The 14,590-nt window shown below is 46.4% G+C and overlaps 1 protein-coding gene across 1 annotated transcript in view; it reads left to right on the top strand.

The window, feature by feature from the left end:
* The window catches only part of LOC140428647 (junctional adhesion molecule C-like), a 148,594-nt gene extending 134,559 nt beyond the window's left edge, over positions 1 to 14,035 (top strand). The window contains exon 5 of the mRNA XM_072515329.1: positions 10,778 to 14,035. The gene's annotated coding sequence lies outside the window, so the exon portion shown is untranslated. The remainder of the gene's footprint in view (positions 1 to 10,777) is intronic.
* Positions 14,036 to 14,590: the final 555 nt, after the last annotated feature.

The raw sequence follows: 14,590 nt of genomic DNA, 5'->3' as shown, positions 1-14,590 counted from the left end.
CAACCTGACTCATATCCACAGCAGGGACAAATGTCTCCCTTCAACACAATGCCGCAAAATCCCAACTTCGGAGACCAGCAGTTAGTCAGTAATGACTCTTCAAACCTGGAAGGGAACATTAATTGCATTGAACCTATACACACTCCACTGATTATTGAGCAGAACATTGGAGCAAGAATCCTGAGGACACCGACATCGAGTAGCCAGATAACGAATTTAACACCCACAGCAGTTTCAAGTGAACCAAGTGTGCTTTCCACTCATGATGAAGATGCAGATAAGGTCGAACCGATTATCCATTGTACCACACTAACCCCAGTGCTCAAGCAGTTATGTATGGGGAGTATGATGTGGGCAATTGAGAACAGTAAAAAAGAGACTGTGACCATGCCAGTCCCAGCAAAATCAGACCCAGAGACCATGAAGGCATGTACATCAAACAAAGTTACATATGAGGTACCTGAGAAGAAAAGTGAAACGGAATGTTCTTTGGAAAATGGTACAATGTCGATAGAAACAGTGGATACTATATTCGAGACCATACATATGGGAGAATTTGGGAGTAATAAACAAGGTTCTGCAATGTCTGGGGGAAGATTTAAAGTTCCAAAGAAGAAAAGCCCAAATGAAGGACAATGGCAAGACAATGACAGTCCACCGACATGGTGTGCACCACCAGATGAAAACTCTGACAATTTACCCAACCCTAGTGAACAGCAAGCTGCTAATGACGATCTATCCACGGAATGTGAGACGAGTGACGACAGCATCCCACTTCCCATGCAAAAGGTGCAAGGTGACAGACCTCGCCTAGTGCGTACCGAGGCACTCGACGATCACGGTGGGACCACTGACGACTGCGGTGGCGGCGCACCGCTTCCACCCTCAATGGCTCGAGCCTCTCCACTGGTTGGTGCATTCCTGCATGTTCCGACTCCAGAAGTGCAGCTTCAGGGAATCTCGGCTGCCTCCAGTGAACCTGTTGGGACTCCGGACGGGGGGCATCGACGGAAGGCAGACCGGACTCCAGATGGGGAGCAGCCAAGCGCCGACTCTGATCTGCGCACGCCAGACCTTGCTCCGGACGGGCGGTGTCGCGGCCTCGGTGATGGCACGCTCAGGGTGACGGCAGATGCCACGCGTGGCAGTCCCACTGGGTCGGCAGTGGCAACCAGCACCGGCGGTCCAAGATGGACACACCAACTCGCGCCATCGCCAGACGTTGATGCGAGCAACAATTCTCTCTCCAAGGCGACATGCTTCGACGTTTCTCTGCGGAGTCGCCCTTCCGGCACAGCAGGTGGCCGGAACCAGCGTGCACGGTCTTGGCCAACTTCCACATCTGGCACAGTCATCGCCTTGCATGATATTAGTGATGGTGCTACTTCAATGGCAACGACCCATCGGCTACAAGATGCCGTCCACCACAAACATAAAAAGAAAACAGACTCCACCTTGTTCCTGGCATGCAGGGCGGATGGATTGGTGCGTAGGCGCAATCAGCGGGCTCTGTGCCGCCTTCCACGCTCGCAACTGCACCGTACGCACACGCCGGATCCTCCACTGGTTCCCAAGGATGACTTCGTGGAGATGCCACGGATCATGCCCCTTCCATCGCCACCAGAACCAAACCACAGCCAAGGCACCACTAACAAAGATGTTGAATGTTATATTTGCACGAATGAAAAAACCAAGCACTGCACGAAGTACAACAAATGGTAAAGTAGAGACTTCGGCAACAGCATCACCTCCAACAGTCCAAGGTGAACCAGTGTGACCCCAAATCTCCACAGCTGAACCGGCTTGAGGACCAGCCCATTCTTGAGGCGGTCACCCATTAGACTGGGCTTATAACGCTGTTAATACGTTCAAAAAGTCAAACACTTCTGTATTATAACCTGTTGTTGTTTATTGTTCCAGATATCGTCTGACCGGACCAATGTTCAAGTTTTTTTTTTCTCTCGCATCCAAGTTTTGTTATGGTACAACCTTGTTAGTGTGACGCACCCGACATCGCCCCATGTAAATAGTTACGTCATAAACACACGCTGTACACAACACAAACGCACACTCTTAGATGCACTCACGACACAATTGTATTTATAACCACGTAGGCACTTGTCTTTGTAAAAAAGGGGGATGTCATGATATTCAAACACACACATCATGATAGACACACCAACAGACAAATCAGAACACACAACACCACAACCAATGACAGAAAGATATAAAAGCACAGACACAACTCCTGGTGGTCAGGAAGAGCGGCAGAGGAGAACCAGGACACAGCTATAGCTGGGGACACTCAGGGAGACAGCACGTGCAGAGTATCCAGAACGAACTGTATTATAAGAGTTATAATAAAATAGAGTTGTACCACATACAACTGTGTTGGCTCATCTGTGCACCAGAGCACCCAACACCACAACAAGGTGCCACACAAAAGGTTGCTGCATAAACTAAAGATGCATGGCATTGAGGGTAAAGTGGTAGCATGTGTAGAGGATTGGTTAACTAACAGAAAGCAGAGAGTGGGGATAAATGGGTGTTTCTCTGGTTGGCAACCTGTAACTAGTGGGGTCCCTCAAGGATCAGTGTTGGGCCCGCAGTTGTTCACAATTTACACAGACGATTTGGAGTTGGGGGCCAAGTGCAATGTGTCAAAGTTTGCAGACGACACTAAGATGAGTGGTAAAGCAAAAAGTGCAGAGGATACCGGAAGTCTGCAGAAGGATTTGGATAGGTTAGGTGAATGGGCTAGGGTCTGGCAGATGGAATTCAATGTTGCCAAGTGTGAGGCTATCCATTTTGGGAGGAATAACAGCAGAATGGATTATTATTTAAACGGTAAGATGTTAAAACATGCTGCTGTGCAGAGGGACCTGGGTGTGCTGGTGCACGAGTCGCATGATCTCATTAAATGGCGGAGCAGGCTCGAGGGGTCAGATGGCCTACTCCTGTTCCTAGTTCTTATGTTCTTATGTCTCTCTCTCTATATCACTCTCTCGATCTCTCGGTCTCTCTGTTTCTGTGTCTGTCACTCTTGTCATAATATACATCAGTATATTATGGTGCAGACACACACAGACTGATGGACATGCAGTGGGACCAATCAGCATACGCAACACCGCAGCCAATCACCAGTGAGAGCAGAAGCACTATAAAGAAAGGGGACAGGAGAGTTCCCGCTCATTCTAGCAGCAGCCAGCTCGGAGCACAGAGCTCACAGCCTGCAACACAGACATTCACCATGTGCTGAGTGCCTCACCTAGATAGTGATAGGAAAGGGTCCACAGTTAAGCTGGTATTGCTCATACCCACGTTTACAGTATGTAGCATAGTTGAACAGTTAATAAAATAGTGTTACACCACTTCCAGCAATGTTGGCTTGTTTGTGAACCAGAACCCCCAACATGACATCTCTCTCTCTCTGTCTGTGTCTGTTTCTCTCTCTGTCTCTCTGTCTGTCTCTCTCTCTGTGTCTGTGTCTGTCTCTCCCTCCCTCTCTCTCTCTCAGTCCCTCTCTCTCTCTCTCCCTCTCTCTCTCTCTCTCTTTCTATCTCTCTCTCTCGATAAGAGCGTAATCGGTAACACTTATAAGTTAATGGTGTGGATTGTGATACTGTTGCCCTCACAGAGACCACTGTATGGGAGGGGCAGGACTGGCAGTTTAACATTTGGGGTACTACATTCCGGGTAGAACATTCCGGTTAGAACATTCCGGGGTAGAACATTCCGGTTATAACATTCCCGGGAATATCATTCCGGGGTATAACATTCCGGGATCTAATATTCCGCGATCTAACATGCCGGGATGTAACATTCCTGGATATAACATTCCTGGGAATAACATTCCGGGGTATAACATTCCTGGGAATAACATTCCAGGGTATATAACATTCCGGTATATAACATTCCGTGGTATAACATTCCGGGATATAACATTCCGGGATATAACATTCCGAGGTATAACATTACTGGGAATAACATTCCGTGATATATCATTCTGGGGTATAATATTCCGGGGTATAACATTCCGGGGTATAACATTCCTGGGAATAACATTCCGGGATATAACATTCGGAGGTATAACATTCCGGGATATAACATTCTGGGGAAGAACATTCTGTGACATAACATTCCGGGGTATGTCATTCCGTCGATTTCGGCGTGAGAACAGCTGGTGAGTCAGTTTCAGCGGGAGCATTGCGGAAGTGGCTGCTGGGAGGTAAGTCAACCTTTAAAAGCACTTGTCTTTGCAGGGGCAGGCCAGTCGATTTCGGCGGGAGTGGAGCTGGCTGGTTAGTCAATTTCAGCAGGAGCTGAGAATTTTTCTTTTTTTTAAAATTAGTTTTTTAGGCGGGAACAGGAAGTCGACCCGCAGACGTCTGGGAAGACCCTCACCAATAAATTCTGGTGGAGAGGAAACCCGAGACACTACACGTGTAGTGTCTCCCACCCGCCCTCCTCCTCTAACCTAATAATAAAACCCATTGGTCTGAGGTAAGTACCATATTTTATTATATTATTATTATTTTTTATAAAAATTTAATTTAGTTGTTAGCCAGATCTTGGTAGAAAGTTAGAGGAATGGCAGGGAAGGGAGTGCAATGTTCCTCCTGCAGGATGTTTGAGGTGAGGGATGCAGTTAGTGTCCCTGCTGATTTTACCTGCAGGAAGTGCTGCCATCTCCAGCTCCTCCAAGACCGAGTTAGGGAACTGGAGCTGGAGTTGGAAGAACTTCGGATCATTCGGGAGGCCGAGGGGGTCATAGATAGCAGCTTCAGGGAATTAGTTACACCAAAGATTGGAGATAGGTGGGTAACTGTAAGAGGGACTGGGAAAAAGCAGTCGGTGCAGGGATCCCCTGCGGTCGTTCCCCTGAGAAACAAGTATACCGCTTTGGATACTTGTGGGGGGGACGACTTACCAGGGGTAAGCCATGGGGTACGGGCCTCTGGCACGGAGTCTGTCCCTGTTGCTCAGAAGGGAAGGGGGGAGAGGAGCAGAGCATTAGTAATTGGGGACTCTATAATCAGGGGCACAGATAGGAGATTTTGTGGGAGCGTGAGAGACTCGCGTTTGGTATGTTGCCTCCCAGGTGCAAGGGTACGTGATGTCTCGGATCGTGTTTTCCGGGTCCTTCGGGGGGAGGGGGAGCAGCCCCAAGTCGTGGTCCACATTGGCACTAACGACATAGGTAGGAAAGGGGACAAGGATGTCAGGCAGGCTTTCAGGGAGCGAGGATGGAAGCTCAGAACTAGAACAAACAGAGTTGTTATCTCTGGGTTGTTGCCCGTGCCACGTGATAGTGAGATGAGGAATAGGGAGAGAGAGCATTTAAACACGTGGCTACAAGGATGGTGCAGGCGGGAGGGATTCAGATTTCTGGATAACTGGGGCTCTTTCTGGGGAAGGTGGGACCTCTACAGACAGGATGGTCTACATCTGAACCTGAGGGGCACAAATATCCTGGGGGGGAGATTTGTTAGTGCTCTTTGGGGGGGTTTAAACTAATGCAGCAGGAGCATGGGAACCTGGATTGTAGTTTTAGGGTAAGGGAGAATGAGAGTATAGAGGTCAGGAGCACAGATTTGACGTCGCAGGAGGGGGCCAGTGTTCAGGTAGGTGGTTTGAAGTGTGTCTACTTCAATGCCAGGAGTATACGAAACAAGGTAGGGGAACTGGCAGCATGGGTTGGTACCTGGGACTTCGATGTTGTGGCCATTTCGGAGACATGGATAGAGCAGGGACAGGAATGGATGTTGCAGGTTCCGGGGTTCAGGTGTTTTAGTAAGCTCAGAGAAGGAGGCAAAAGAGGGGGAGGTGTGGCGCTGCTAGTCAAGAGCAGTATTACGGTGGCGGAGAGGATGCTAGATGGGGACTCTTCTTCCGAGGTAGTATGGGCTGAAGTTAGAAACAGGAAAGGAGAGGTCACCCTGTTGGGAGTTTTTTATAGGCCTCCTAATAGTTCTAGGGATGTAGAGGAAAGGATGGCGAAGATGATTCTGGATATGAGCGAAAGTAACAGGGTAGTTATTATGGGAGACTTTAACTTTCCAAATATTGACTGGAAAAGATATAGTTCGAGTACAATAGATGGGTCGTTTTTTGTACAGTGTGTGCAGGAGGGTTTCCTGAAACAATATGTTGACAGGCCAACAAGAGGCGAGGCCACGTTGGATTTGGTTTTGGGTAATGAACCAGGCCAGGTGTTGGATTTGGAGGTAGGAGAGCACTTTGGGGACAGTGACCGCAATTCGGTGACGTTTACGTTAATGATGGAAAGGGATAAGTATACACCGCAGGGCAAGAGTTATAGCTGGGGGAAGGGCAATTATGATGCCATTAGACGTGACTTGGGGGGGGATAAGGTGGAGAAGTAGGCTGCAAGTGTTGGGCACACTGGATAAGTGGGGCTTGTTCAAGGATCAGCTACTGCGTGTTCTTGATAAGTATGTACCGGTCAGACAGGGAGGAAGGCGTCGAGCGAGGGAACCGTGGTTTACCAAGGAAGTGGAATCTCTTGTTAAGAGGAAGAAGGAGGCCTATGTGAAGATGAAGTGTGAAGTTTCGGTTGGGGCGATGGATAGTTACAAGGTAGCGAGGAAGGATCTAAAGAGAGAGCTAAGACGAGCAAGGAGGGGACATGAGAAGTATTTGGCAGGAAGGATCAAGGAAAACCCAAAAGCTTTCTATAGGTATGTCAGGAATAAGCGAATGACTAGGGAAAGAGTAGGACCAGTCAAGGACAGGGATGGGAAATTGTGTGTGGAGTCTGAAGAGATAGGCGAGATACTAAATGAATATTTTTCGTCAGTATTCACTCAGGAAAAAGATAATGTTGTGGAGGAGAATGCTGAGCCCCAGGCGAATAGAATAGATGGCATTGAGGTACGTAGGGAAGAGGTGTTGGCAATTCTGGACAGGCTGAAAATAGATAAGTCCCCGGGACCTGATCGGATTTATCCTAGGATTCTCTGGGAGGCCAGGGAAGAGATTGCTGGACCTTTGGCTTTGATTTTTATGTCATCATTGGCTACAGGAATAGTGCCAGAGGACTGGAGGACAGCAAATGTGGTCCCTTTGTTCAAAAAGGGGAGCAGAGACAACCCCGGCAACTATAGACCGGTGAGCCTCACGTCTGTAGTGGATAAAGTCTTGGAGGGGATTATAAGAGACAAGATTTATAATCATCTAGATAGGAATAATATGATCAGGGATAGTCAGCATGGCTTTGTGAAGGGTAGGTCATGCCTCACAAACCTTATTGAGTTCTTTGAGAAGGTGACTGAACAGGTAGACGAGGGTAGAGCAGTTGATGTGGTGTATATGGATTTCAGCAAAGCGTTTGATAAGGTTCCCCACGGTAGGCTATTGCAAAAAATACGGAGGCTAGGGATTGAGGGTGATTTCGAGATGTGGATCAGAAATTGGCTAGCTGAAAGAAGACAGAGGGTGGTGGTTGATGGGAAATGTTCAGAATGGAGTACAGTCACAAGTGGAGTACCACAAGGATCTGTTCTGGGGCCGTTGCTGTTTGTCATTTTTATCAATGACCTAGAGGAAGGCGCAGAAGGGTGGGTGAGTAAATTTGCAGACGATACTAAAGTCGGTGGTGTTGTCGATAGTGTGGAAGGATGTAGCAGGTTACAGAGGGATATAGATAAGCTGCAGAGCTGGGCTGAGAGGTGGCAAATGGAGTTTAATGTAGAGAAGTGTGAGGTGATTCACTTTGGAAGGAATAACAGGAATGCGGAATATTTGGCTAATGGTAAAGTTCTTGAAAGTGTGGATGAGCAGAGGGATCTAGGTGTCCATGTACATAGATCCCTGAAAGTTGCCACCCAGGTTGATAGGGTTGTGAAGAAGGCCTATGGAGTGTTGGCCTTTATTGGTAGAGGGATTGAGTTCCGGAGTCGGGAGGTCATGTTGCAGCTGTACAGAACTCTGGTACGGCCGCATTTGGAGTATTGCGTACAGTTCTGGTCACCGCATTATAGGAAGGACGTGGAGGCTTTGGAGCGGGTGCAGAGGAGATTTACCAGGATGTTGCCTGGTATGGAGGGAAAATCTTATGAGGAAAGGCTGATGGACTTGAGGTTGTCTTCGTTGGAGAGAAGAAGGTTAAGAGGAGACTTAATAGAGGCATACAAAATGATCAGGGGGTTGGATAGGGTGGACAGTGAGAGCCTTCTCCCGCGGATGGATATGGCTGGCACGAGGGGACATAACTTTAAACTGAGGGGTAATAGATATAGGACAGAGGTCAGAGGTAGGTTCTTTACGCAAAGAGTAGTGAGGCCGTGGAATGCCCTACCTGCTACAGTAGTGAACTCGCCAACATTGAGGGCATTTAAAAGTTTATTGGATAAACATATGGATGATAATGGCATAGTGTAGGTTAGATGGCTTTTGTTTCGGTGCAACATCGTGGGCCGAAGGGCCTGTACTGCGCTGTATTGTTCTATGTTCTATGTTCTATAACATTCGGAGGTATAACATTCCGGGATATAACATTCTGGGGAAGAACATTCTGGGACATAACATTCCGGGGTATATCATTCCGGGATATAACATTCCGTGGAAGAACATTCCGGGCTGGTGGATCTTTAGGAAAGACAGAGGAGGGTGTAGAAATCTCCGCTGCTGCAGCCTCCTCCCCCTCGGGCAGCTCCAGCTCGTACAGCCGCAGGGCATCCCCCAGGGCTGCGGAGACCGGCAGGAAGGCCCCCATTGCTGGCTGTATTTCAATATCTATTGTCTGCAGGGGGTGAAAGGTCGACATGTTACATGGTGCGTACCCCCCCCTTGCCAACCAGGTCCAGCAGGCTACATGGTGGACACATTTTGCACCATGGACTCCGCCCCCGCCTGTCCTGTTTTGTTATGTTTCCTTTGTAACATAAGCGGCTTCCTTGTGTTGCACTTGTCAAGGAAGGTCGAGACGTGTAAATAACTTCAACACATTTATTTACACTATATACACTTTTATAACTTGAGTTCGACACTACTGCTAATCCTATTGTAGCTCCCTAAACTGACTAACCAGCTGCTGACTTCCACGTGGTGGGTGTGATAATGAATCAACCCTGTGCCTCTCCTCACTGACTGTCTCCACTGGCCAAAGGGGCTGATCATGTGTGTGGTGTCCTTTATGTATGGGTTGGTGTAATGTCCCCCTGTGGTCGTGTCACCTCCTTGTGTATCGTGAATGTTCATTGGTCGCCGCCCATCTCACTTATCTATTGGTTGAGTGTGTGTGTGATGTTTCTGGTGCTCCCTCTAGTGTCTGTCTAGCTTACATGTATTTACAGTGATGCACATCACCACATGTCCCTCCCCCGCCACACCCGCACCCTAGCTGGCACCTTGCGGGATTCTGGCCCTGGTGCCCGTCCCTGATGCCAGTGGTACCATTGGCTGGCACTGCCCTTGCCAAGGGTATGCGTCATGGTCCCGGCAGGGGCTACTGTGGGTGTTGCCCTGGGCGGGCCGCTGGTAGGTGGTGGTGGGGTGAGGGGATGGGTGTTGGTGGAGGGTAGGGTGCGGGGGTGGAGGGGTTGGGGTGCCCATATGGCCGTTGTCTCTCTGCAGAACCAGGTGCCAAGGTGGGTGGTCAGTGGGTTCACAGCAAGATGGCCACAATAATGGTGGGCAGTGCCCAGGCACGGGACCTCCCACCCCAGCCAGCCCAGGCAGTGTGCGGCCTGGCAGCCCGCAGTCGCTCCTCTCTGTGTCCTACCCCCTCTCTCTCCCTCAGCACCCGCCACGCCGGTCCCACCATTTCTAAAAGCACGAGAGAACCGCAGCTTCGGGAACTCGGCCTATCGGAGGCGGAGCGTCGCGGAGGCCCCCGGAGGATACCGGGTCGGGCCCGCTAATGATATGCAAACAGTGTTTACTCTACGTGTGGGGTGAAACGCATAGACCCCGCTGTCGAGGTGACAGAGAATCGCGATTTGGCCTCAAATCGACACCCGTCGCGATTTTGCCGTCGGAACCAATTCTCCGCCCAATCGGGTTTCCCGATTTCAGCGTCAGCAAACAGAGAATCCCGCCCCTTATCTCTCAGATCAAAAACACACTGACAATCTGGCAGCTCCTGCTCCTGAGGTAAGTGAATGGATCAACATACAGACTTTCACAAGATATGAAACTATAGAAATGATTCATTTCAGAAACCACAATGAATCAACTTACCAGGAACGCTGTAACAATGACAATGGATTTATAGAATGTGTCACTGCTGTATTTTTATATTTGCAAAGGTCTGTAACCTTCAGACCGATGCCGTGCATATCCAGTTCTGTGAATCTTTCAGTTACAGTGATCCTTAATAATAATTAACATGAAGATGGGAACTGATCATTCACCAATTTTAAATATTCACTGACAATAATCAAACTGTTACATTTATACAACATGATGTGGAGGTGCCGGCGTTGGACTGGGTTGGGCACAGTAAGAGGTCTTACAACACCAGGTTAAAGTCCAACAGGTTTGTTTGGAATCACTTGCTTTCGGAGCGCTGCTCCTTCCTCAGGTCCGAAAGCTAGTGATTCCAAACAAACCTGCTGGACATTAACCTGGTGTTGTGAGAGTTATACAACAGTGAGACATCATTTACAGTGGACATTCATTTAATTATTCACAGTATTAAGTTCATTAAGTTAATATTCATCCAAAATATAACTAATATAAAGTGATTATTGCACATCTCCCCAATCAAATGGAACCGTCAGAGTCAATATCCAATGTTTTTATTGTGTTTCAGTCAAATGATGATCAAGTCCATTGTGCTGAACTGCAGCTCAAACACAGCAAAGCCTGTGCAGCAGTAACACCGTCCGAAACAAACTCCGAATATGCTTCTGTGAAACGCAACTAATCACCCGGATATTTCTGTCATTGCTGAGGCTGCAACTGAGTTACTGCAACATGATAATGTTCTCGATTACTGACCGCACTGAGTCCAATCAGCCCGTCTTAAACTGGACTCCCAGACCCTGATATTACTGGACACTCAGACCCTGATATCACTGGACACTCAGACCCTGATATTTCTGGACACTCAGACCCTGATATCACTGGACACTCAGACCCTGATATTACTGGACACTCAGACCCTGATATTACTGGACACTCAGACCCTGATATTACTGGACACTCAGACCCTGATATTACTGGACACTCAGACCCTGATATTACTAGACACTCGACCCTGATATTACTGGACACTCAGACCCTGATATTACTGGACACTCAGACCCTGATATTACTGGACACTCAGACCCTGATATTACTGGACTCCCAGACCCTGATATTACTGGACACTCAGACCCTGATATTACTAGACACTCGACCCTGATATTACTGGACACTCAGACCCTGATATTACTGGACACTCAGACCCTGATATTACTGGACACTCAGACCCTGATATTACTGGACTCCCAGACCCTGATATTACTGGACACTCAGACCCTGATATTACTAGACACTCAGACCCTGATATTACTGGACACTCAGACCCAGATATTACTGGACACTCAGACCCTGATATTACTGGACACTCAGACCCTGATATCACTGGACTACTGTAGAAGCCAGGTATTTCAAATACAACTAGTATAGGTAAAAGATGGCTGTTTTAGTACTCATTTTTTAAAGATGAGAATTTCAGCACACATAAATTCAGGACTTCAATATGATACATGAAATAGCATAAAATTCCATGATAAGATTATAGCAGCATAGTTGCAAGACAATTTGACACTGCTTGTGCTAATTGTCAAGGCCAAGGACCGAGTTCCATGGCAAGTAGGTGGCACGAGTCCAATGCAGTTTGTAAGAGCATTGAATCATATATATATTCTCGATATGAAGTCTCAATAGTTACATTAGCCAAACCAGCTAAAAGATTAGTAAAATATCACATTCCATAACATGCAGACATGAAACAATTAAAAAACTAATGTTGCACATTGAAGATGGACGGCTTGCCATCAAATCAAATGTGTTTGAGTCTAACCCAAACCAATTAGGATTATATTGGGGTGTAATTAGACGACTTAAGACAGATATGAAAGTGTATAACTGAAAAGTTTCTCCCCGCCATTTTAGGTTTAGTGTTTTAGTTTTTAGGTTAATTGTCTTTGGGGGTTCTGTCAGTCTGTTAGTCTGTGTCAGTGATGTTAGTCCACTTTTGACTTTGAGTTTGAGTTTAGCTGAAGATTAGCTTTCTCTCTCTCTTCATGTTTCATTGCCAGACTTTGACCTTTTAAAAGTTACTTTCGAGCTGTCTGCCTAAGCAAAGAAAGATAATGTCTGTAATTCTCTGAAAGCTTCGAATTGTCTACGAATTGCCTTTTAAATGACTTTCAAATTGTAATCAAGCGACTACAAATAAAACAATTCTTTTTGGCACCTGAGAAGTTTATACTGCAAATTTCTGCTGAGTTCCAGTATTCGCAAAGTGCTACTGATAACCGAATAGCAGAGATGATATAAATTCCTTCAACTATACACAGTCGAATAATACAAGGAATCGAACAACTTGACATAGTCTACAAATCTTACAAATCTTACAACTTGTCATATTGCGCCAGGACTTGATTCATCAACTAAGCTTCCCCCAAACTTGGCGTAGTTCGACAGGTTAAGATCCCCATAAATTACCAGATTCCTACAACTCCCAGACCCTGATATTACTGGACACTCAGACCCTGATATCACTGGACACTCAGACCCTGATATTACTGGACACTCAGACCCTGATATTACTGGACTCCCAGACCCTGATATTACTGGACACTGAGACCATGATATTACTGGACACTCAGACCCTGATATTACTGGACACTCAGACCCTGATATTACTGGACACGCAGACCCTGATATTACTGGACACTCAGACCCTGATATTACTGGACACTCAGACCCTGATATTACTGGACACTCAGACCCTGATATCACTGGGCACTCAGACCCTGATATCACTGGACACTCAGTCCCTGATATTACTGGACACTCAGACCCTGATATTACTGGACACTCAGACCCTGATATCACTGGACTACTGTAGAAGCCAGGTATTTCAAATACAACTAGTATAGGTAAAAGATAGCTGTTTTAGTACTCATTTTTAAAAGATGAGAATTTCAGCACACATAAATTCAGGACTTCAATATGATACATGAAATAGCATAAAATTCCATGATAAGATTATAGCAGCACAGTTGCAAGACAATTTGACACTGCTTGTGCTAATTGTCAAGGCCAAGGACCGAGTTCCATGGCAACTAGGTGGCACGAGTCCAATGCAGTTTGTAAGAGCATTGAATCATATATATATTCTCGATATGAAGTCTCAATTGTTACATTAGCCAAACCAGCTAAAAGATTAGTAAAATATCACATTCCATAACATGCAGACATGAAACAATTAAAAAGCTGATGTTGCACATTGAAGATGGACGGCTTGCCATCAAATCAAATGTGTTTGAGTCTAACCCAAACCAATTAGAATTATATTGGGGTGTAATTAGACGACTTAAGACAGATATGAAAGTGTATAACTGAAAAGTTTCTCCCCGCCATTTTAGGTTTAGTGTTTTAGTTTTTAGGTTAATTGTCTTTGGGGATTCTATCAGTCTGTTAGTCTGTGTCAGTGATGTTAGTCCACTTTTGACTTTGAGTTTGAGTTTAGCTGAAGATTAGCTTTCTCTCTCTCTTCATGTTTCATTGCCAGACTTTGACCTTTTAAAAGTTACTTTCGAGCTGTCTGCCTAAGCAAAGAAAGATAATGTCTGTAACTCTCTGAAAGCTTCGAATTGTCTACGAATTGCCTTTTAAATGACTTTCAAATTGTAATCAAGCGACTACAAATAAAACAATTCTTTTTGGCACCTGAGAAGTTTATACTGCAAATTTCTGCTGAGTTCCAGTATTCGCAAAGTGCTACTGATAACCGAATAGCAGAGATGATATAAATTCCTTCAACTATACACAGTCGAATAATACAAGGAATCGAACAACTTAACACAGTCTACAAATATTACAAATCTTACAACTTGTCGTATTGCGCCAGGACTTGATTCATCAACTAAGCTTCCCCCAAACTTGGTGTAGTTCGACAGGTTAAGATTCCCTATAAATTAGAGATTCCTTCATTTTGGCGAGCCAGCCAGGAGTCCAACCTAGAATCTTCTGATTACAAGTCATTCATTTTGGCGTAGTCAGGCAGAAGCGGGGAGTACTGAGGACGACCTTCGGAGGCCCAGGTGACGACGGAAAGCTTCGAAGATAATCGGAGGAGGTCGGGAACCTTCGGGAAGCTTCGGAGATAATCGGAGGAGGCCCAGAAGACAGCTGGAACCCACGGCTAGACTAGGGTAAGAAATATCTTTTTCACCCATTAAAAGTCTCAAAGCCGCATCAATCAGTATTTCGACCCTTGAAAAGAACATTTTTTATAGACTGTGTTAAATAAATCAAGTGCCAGTCGTTCAGACTATCAGACGTGACTGGAAGATTAGTCACTGCAGTAACTAAAATAAAACGGTAGTCAGCGATCAAGAAAAGTTAT

The sequence above is a fragment of the Scyliorhinus torazame genome, chromosome 1, assembly GCF_047496885.1.
Source record: "Scyliorhinus torazame isolate Kashiwa2021f chromosome 1, sScyTor2.1, whole genome shotgun sequence".
In the NCBI taxonomy this organism is placed as follows: Eukaryota; Metazoa; Chordata; class Chondrichthyes; order Carcharhiniformes; family Scyliorhinidae; genus Scyliorhinus; species Scyliorhinus torazame.
This window is presented reverse-complemented; position numbering and strand designations above follow the sequence as displayed.